Genomic DNA, 8,146 nt, shown 5'->3' on the forward strand with positions numbered 1-8,146 from the left:
AGTCATCACCAGCCATCACCAACTCTTGGACTACTCTTTTACCAACGAATTGTGGGATTAACCGTCACATTATAAGCCATGTCAAGTCCGATGTTTTTAATGATATTTACTGACTTTCTATGTTAAAACGTAAAACTTAAAATTTTTCCATGACTTAAAAATACGATTTTCAAATTCTACGATTTTTCAGGTTTTACAGGACCTGTGGGAACCCTGGATTATTTGTGTTAACTGAAACGTTTCGCATCTTTAATATTATTTATATTGTTTCATAACTAATTTTCTTTCTGTACTTTAAGTTAGTAGGTTAGGTACTACTAACGTCCAAAGGCACAGTATGTTATATTTAGGCATTTTTATGGGGCAAAAAGATGTTAAATTAATCTACAAAATACACTTACAATACTTGCTTTTATTTAAAGGTTCAAACAAATTTCAAGTTCAGTGGTTCACCCAGGAAAAAAAGCGAAGAATCAAGCATGTTGGTATAATCTAACTTCAAAAAATAATGTTCCAGAATAATGTGAAAGTATGGGGAAAGCAGTTCAGCCACATTTCACAACCAATACTTTACGATATATGTGTGAATGTGTGGAAAAAAGTTGGAACGGTAAATAAAATTAATACAGAGCTCTAGTTTTGAGTAAACTTTGCAAATAACAGGTAGATACAATGAAGTCGGACTTTTTGTTAAGCATGTGAAAACTGTCAAAATTATAATATGCTAACATCATAAAATAAAGACATTGGTGACTATAAGTAGATGGGGTAAATTTTGTTTTTGTACAATATGTATATGGAAAACACAAAACATGTATAATTGTTAGCAAGAAGTATTATATATCACTTTCTTTCGAATCATAGATTCGGCCCAGCATGGCTAGGGGGGGTGAGGCGTGCGACTCCTAATCTGAGGATCGCGGGTTCTCATCCTCGTCCCGCCAAACATGCTCGCTTTCTCAGCCGTAGGGGCATTTTAATGATACGATCAATCCCACTATTCATGGGTAAACTAGTAGCCCAAAAGTCGGCAATGGGTGGTGATGACCTGCTGCCTTATAGTGCAAAATTAGAGATAGCTAGCGCAGATAGCCTTCGAGTAGCCTTGCGCGAAATTAAAAAAAAACAAAACAATCGAATCATATAATTCAAAATATAATTTTTACTTATGATCAATGTAATGAAAAATAAACACCCGCATTATTCTCAGTCATATCATTTTTATAGGTGGCATAGCAGATTTTAGTTATCTAAGGTAGAGACTGCTTCCTCTTGCGTCTGTGTTTGAAAATATTAATTGGAACATCATAAGAAGTTTGTTATTAATAATTTTTAGATAACTCCAAAACTTAAATTTATATTATTTCATGATGGAGACTACGCTTCGTTTAACCAATATTTGATTTTTATTAACTCCGACATGAAAGTTAGATTATTCCAAAAAGGATGGCAATAATTACTTTAAGCGAGATCTAATCTGTATAAATATAGTAGTATTCCTATGTGACTATTTCGCAGTTTGTTTATGGACCCTCACCAAAATTGATATGGAGATTGACCAGGTCCATGCAGGAGTACATGCAAATTTTCAGTTTTGCATTTTCTCATTTTTATGGACGTTTTTAGCTACTGCTTCGTCTCCTGTTGACGGATCTTTACCATGTTAGGCTTGGTGTTGGATCCATGCGGAGATACATACAAAGTGACAATTACATATAGGGGAAGAAACTTTCCGTGTCTTAAGCTTACCTTTCATTAAACACGAATTTACATAACTTCCAGCGGACAGATATTCCATCTGATTTTTAATAATTTCCAATATGATAGTTAGATATTTTGAAGTGTTTGGAGCCGGTCATTTATAGGAATTGTTTCAATTCTCAAGGAAATAGTATAATGTTGAAAGCAGCTTATACAAAGTGAGTTGATCCAGCTAAGCCTATTGCATGAATATTTATACTGTACATTGAACTTTCAAGCTAAATCATGTTTCAATACAATATAGTTTATGTGGAAAGGGTTGCCAGTCCCTCTTTCACTAGTATAAGTTGTAACTTACCTTTGTTTAAGTCTTGCTATTTATGACCATTCACCATTCATTCAATTGTGATTCACTACTTTAATGTTACAAAAAGTAAATACCGAGATACATTATTTTTCTAAAATTAATCGACTGATTGTGTAAAAGTTTCACACTTCTATACAGTTTAAATATATTTACTCTCTTTAGTTATGTAAGGACACTTCCCCTTCCTCGAATGTATAAAAATAATTCCCATACTTAGTTGTGTGAAATATTATCCCCGATTGATCATGTGAAAATATTGTCCTTTCTTGTAGTTTTATTGCATCATATTAACAGTATTAAACTTATGTGTGTGTTTTTTCTTATAGCAAAGCCACATCGGACTATGAGCTGAATCCACTGAGGGGAATCTAAAGCCTGATTTTAGCATTGTAAATCAGAAGACTTACTGCTGATACAACAGTAAGTCATCTTAAAGGTTTACAACAGGGAGTAGAAATATCACTACATTACGAATGGAATGTCTAATTAATTGGTTTATTTTTTACTTTCTGTAAGATACAAACAATGACTGTTACATTAACAATAGTCAATAAGAAAATGAACGCATACAGCAACAGTAGGAATACATTTATGATATCAAACAACAGTTTATAAACAATCTCTCTCTTAGGCTTCCGATTTTAATCTCAAACTGCACTTGGTTTTCATTCAAGAAAGAAAATGAAAATGGGACGATATAAATGTTTATATAGTAAAAATATTCCTCTTTTGTTTTGTTCATTTTATTAAGAAGAATTTATCATTAATTATATTATATCCAAATGAAATCAGTCTAAATATATGTTTATTGTTTTAGCAGAAAGATGGCGCAACTTCATGTCACATCTTTCAAAGTATATATAGTTGAAACATTCAGCCAGTCGACACTTTGTTTTTGATTAGTTATTTGTTGCTAAGCACAAAGACACATAATGGATTATTTGTTCTGTACTAACTGCACAGGTATTGAAGCTCGACATTTAGCATTATAAGCTCTTATTATTTGATAATTTTCAGTCGTGGCATAACGGCTCATAGAATGGCTCCGAATTTCTTTTAATTTTCTTTATAATGTACCTTCATTATGCTGCGCCTTTTTATAAAACGGATTCGCTAAAATTAAAGACAAAAATGCTGATTCTTTCCGCATGTCTACTGGAATACCTTAAGGATCACTCGTCAGCTGCCATTTTTAAATTCTTTTTATTAACGATCGATGTCTACCCGTCAAGTAAAATCGCACATGGCTCCCAGTTTGTGGATAATACCGCAGTAAGGTGTTTCTCTGAAAGATCAGTACAAAACAACTCAATGTATATCATACTAAACGATATAGAAATTGAATATTCTAAATGAAGAGTCGTGCTTAACCCCCATAAAACATAACTCACAGTTTTTTACACAAAAACAAAATAAACGAATGAAAAACAGACCTTAATCAAACTATACAATGATGAAACAAAAGCCACAGAAACTGCTGTGATTATTTAGTAACAGGTTAACATTGAATAAACACATCAACACATTAGTTAAAGTTTTTTTCGAATCAATATCCCAAAAACCTTAAATATTCTGCAAGCCAAAACTATTATTATGCAAAACATTTTTGCATTCTACTATAAAATACGGCTATGTTACACTACCGAACATTTTTGATCGTAATCACCTAAAATTACAAAATAAGGTCATCAAAATAATCACCAAACTACCTATACATTAAAAAAATACAAATTTGTTTACATTAAATATAGATTATTTACTCTAGAAAACAACTAATTTGCAATGACTAAGTATTTAAATTAAGCACTACACTCCTATGAGAGATTAACCAACATTACTTCTGAGTGAAAACGAATCTGTATTTTCGATCTGTGATCCCCTCCGCTAGTACAGCGGTAAGTCTACGGATTTACAATGCTTAAAATCAGGGGTTCGATTACTCTCGGTGGGCTCAGCAGATAACTCGATGTGGCTTTGCTATAAGAAAACACACACGATCTGTGATTTTCCGTGATACAAACTATAGCCGTGTTCTAGGTATAGTGAATATTATAGAAGTGGGATATACTTAGCTCAAAGAGGTATCCCAATGGGTAGTTTAAAACTGTGATATTGCCATAGTGGGTATTACTTTTTGCGTGGAATATACGTTACCATCCAATATAAAAATAGATGTAAATAACCAACTACACCAAAAGAGATATACATACAGGATCTCAAAATCAAAGGAAAGTTATGCCAAAGAATAAAATAACAAAACCCGATGCCTTGAAAAGAGATCCTACCAAGAACAAAATTACCGAAGAACCTTTATAAACGTTGCTCTTTACCTATCTCTCTTCCTTCACTTACAATAATACACAGGCTATCCTACTCCTTTTGGCTCACATGTTTAAAAAAAAAACAACTAGCTCCCTCTTCTACCTTTTCCTCGGTAAATGAAGAGGGACATTTGCTTATGAATATCCTTGGAAATTTTCGTACCCCAGAAACCCTTCTTTTATGATCTCTATACTATTCATAGTCTGGAACAAGATTTCAAACTAGACAATTTAAAAAGAGAGAGTAAGCAGTCTAGATCCAATCACCAGTAAAGGAGACCATATTTTTTTGTTTTTGGTTTGCAGAAAATTGTCTTAGTGTTTTGCGCTTTGAATAATTAAAGGTTGCTCTTTGTGTTTCAGTAGATTTGCGTCCAATCATTTTATTTCTGAAGAACTTTGTCAGACTCGGGTAATTTCGAATGCCCTCTAATAAATATAATTTCAAGCGCATTGTTATTCTGTGGACCTATCTTCTTTCCCAGTTTTATTTGAGAACACCAACATCTCAGGAATATCATGACGTTTAAATATGTATTCGTCTCTGAGCTTTATTTTATTATTTTGTTCATGGAACGAAATATGAATAATATGTATTTAAATACTTCGCTGTTTGTTGGCTCCATAAAATATATGTATTAAAGTCAGAGTTGTTGGTATATCGCCTATTGGACTTGCACGAGAAATACGATACACACTCTATAGACTAATTGTTGTTTTTATTTTAAGTTAAATAAACAGTGAACAAAATCAGGATATTTACAATGTCATAATTACCTTACAACTCAACTTGTTAAATGTCAAGGCGAGCTGCAAAGTTCACTTGAAGTATCAAGACAAGAAATGTAGAGGACATGAAACAAGATGATAGGTCATCGTCTCCAACTTTAATCATGTCCAGGCGTCTTTTAAGATTGTTTTTTTTTCCAACTTCGTTTACATTCGGACTAATGCGGGTTGCACTACTGGTTTTTATTAAGTTTTGAAATTACCTCAAGGCCAAAATATATTGCTAACTGCCGAAATATCCTCACCAATAAGGGCACGCATTCGATGAAACAAGACATTCTGATCATAATAAGTATATTAGAACTTAAGAACAGCATATTGAATTAGCTCTATTCTTTAGTAGGTTAGTTTTTAATTCTCGTCCGAGTAAGTGCTTAGCTTGATTAGAAGTTAATATTAGTTGTAACAACACTTTTGTCACTACATGATTCATTCACTTTTTTTTTACCTTATATTTTAGTCTCTGTGATTCTACAAAAATATTTGTTTTACCTACAGAAATAGGCTGTTTTAATTTCATCAGTATGTTTGGCTTCTTTAAATTGTAATTGTTTCTCCAGAAATAGATGTCGTTGTCCCCCCCAGCTAGTGTCGTCCATTAATCTAATTTTAGATTGGGTCCTATTATATGTATTATATTCCCCCATTTATACCCAGTTAGAAATAGTGGAACCAGAACTGATTATATCTAAAGATATCCTACGCTTTATGGTTATTTTTTCAAAAGTTTTTGTTTTTTATTTTCTAGGCTATTTCTGTTATATAGGTAAATGTATATTTCATTTTGTCAAGATCTAGAACAAGGGAAGTAATGACTTATTTATTAAAAACAAACTAACCTAACCATCGTTTCGGGACAATCATATAGAAATATTTTGATCTTTAAGTTAAATAGAAACGAAATCTTTCTTGCCGTTTACCTTCACCTACTTTTATGTTTGTACCTTAGTGTAAGAAGAAACCAAACGCTTGGTTATTCTAAAGACAAAAAACGAATTTAAACTTTTGGTGTGTAATTCACGGTAGTAACTGTGTTTATAGTGGTTTATAGTTAATATATACATTTATAACGTTTATAAAAGCAGTAAACATAGTTTAGTTGAAAAACAAAGCTATTTTAATGTAGTTTTTGAAAGTTGTCGTTTAAAAATAAAGTTACAGAAGAATACCAAATATTTATAAATGGAATTCTAAAAATTAAAAATATGTAAAATTAGCTGTAAAAAAAAACATCCAGAAAAGTTCAAAACGTAAATAGAGTTGCAATTAATAAAGTACCAGTTTCTATCAAGAGAAACCTTGTATCACGATGGTGCTTGGATAAACTTCGACTTGCGCAAAGTATGGAACATATCAAAATTATATATTATTATGAACAGAAATATAATCCTTAAACAGTACACAAAACCTTCATTATCTGTAATATATACATACTCTAACACATATATAAAATGTTTAAGATATCTGATAATTACACTCACGCAAAATAATTTCAAATCTTAGTATGTTTGATTTAATGAAATAAATTAATGTGTCAACGTATTTCATACTTATCTGTTGTATTCAGTAAGAGGTTGCATACATATATATGTACACTGAGTAAACGTCCTAAATGTACCCGCACATATCGATAAATCCTTTTCATTAACTGAACACAATAATAATTATTAAGTTAACAATGAGGCAACAAAATTGTCACAAAGGATACACAAAAAGTAACGTGATAATTGAATAAAAATGTTTAAAAATTGTAAATTTTACTATTTAGTATATATATATATATAGAAATCCATTACAGTGAATTTATTATGATTTAACGTGGAAAATAAAACAAGAAAAAGCCTAAAACTGTGTATAAGTAGAACTGTACCTATGTGAATAATCCTTACTGTTATTAATCATCCAAACCCAAACATTAATAAAAGATGGCGCTGTCCAACCATGAAGTAGTAATACGGTAGGAACAATGGGTTGAAACAAAACGGTACGTCTTCAATTGCTTATCTTAAACGTCTCATTACAGACAAGTTCTATATTTTTCGTCGTAAGAAATTTTAGTTTTGGAGCTTCTTAAGATCTTAATACTTATTTTACCATAGTGTTTTTTTATTTATAGATTGATTTTCATTAAGAAACAATTAAGTGGCTCACCTGTAAGTCTGTAAGGCCAATCGTGTGTAAAGTTTTGCTTTTAATAACAAACACTTACGAGAAGCCCTATAAGGAGAAAACTGACGTCAACACAATACATTTGTGTTTGTACCAACCCTTAGAATGTAGTGATCTAAGTCATATATATATATATATGTATGTACAATTATCGTCAGGATAGTATGGCTTTATTTTTACCAACCTTAAGAATGAAGTGTTCTAAGATGTATATAAATATGAATGTATATTTCGTGATATATTACCTAAAAGCAACTATTGTACGATATATTATCTTATAGTTTTTATTCTTTGTTATCGAATGCCGATATAAAGGTCTATAAACCATTAACAGTAAATGAAGTTTCACTAGAGAAGGCCTGTATTAATAAAATAATTCGGCTTTACATGTGGTTATCATTGACCTTGATAGATACATTATATGGACAACAAGCATGTTACAAATTTCCCACCGTACTTTCTTGATCAAGAAACAGGTGGTAGAACGGTAGGCAGGCCAGACGAAGAGATTAATAGATAACCTAACTAAATTATAGCTGATTAGCTGTTATCCGTTCAACCAAGTAATCGACGAGTCTGTTCCGATTTTTTGCAAGGCTTGGCCGTGGAAAGCCAGCAAAAATTGTTTGTTTTTGAATTTCGCGCAAAGCTACACGAGAACTATCTGCGCTAGCTGTCCCTAATTTAGGAGTATAAGGCTAAAGGGAAGGCAGCTAATCATCACCACCCACCGGCAACTCTTGGGCTACTCTTTTGCCAATGGATAGTGGGATTGACCGTCACATTATAACGCCCCCAC

The sequence above is a fragment of the Tachypleus tridentatus genome, chromosome 12 (assembly GCF_004210375.1).
Source record: "Tachypleus tridentatus isolate NWPU-2018 chromosome 12, ASM421037v1, whole genome shotgun sequence".
In the NCBI taxonomy this organism is placed as follows: domain Eukaryota; kingdom Metazoa; phylum Arthropoda; class Merostomata; order Xiphosura; family Limulidae; genus Tachypleus; species Tachypleus tridentatus.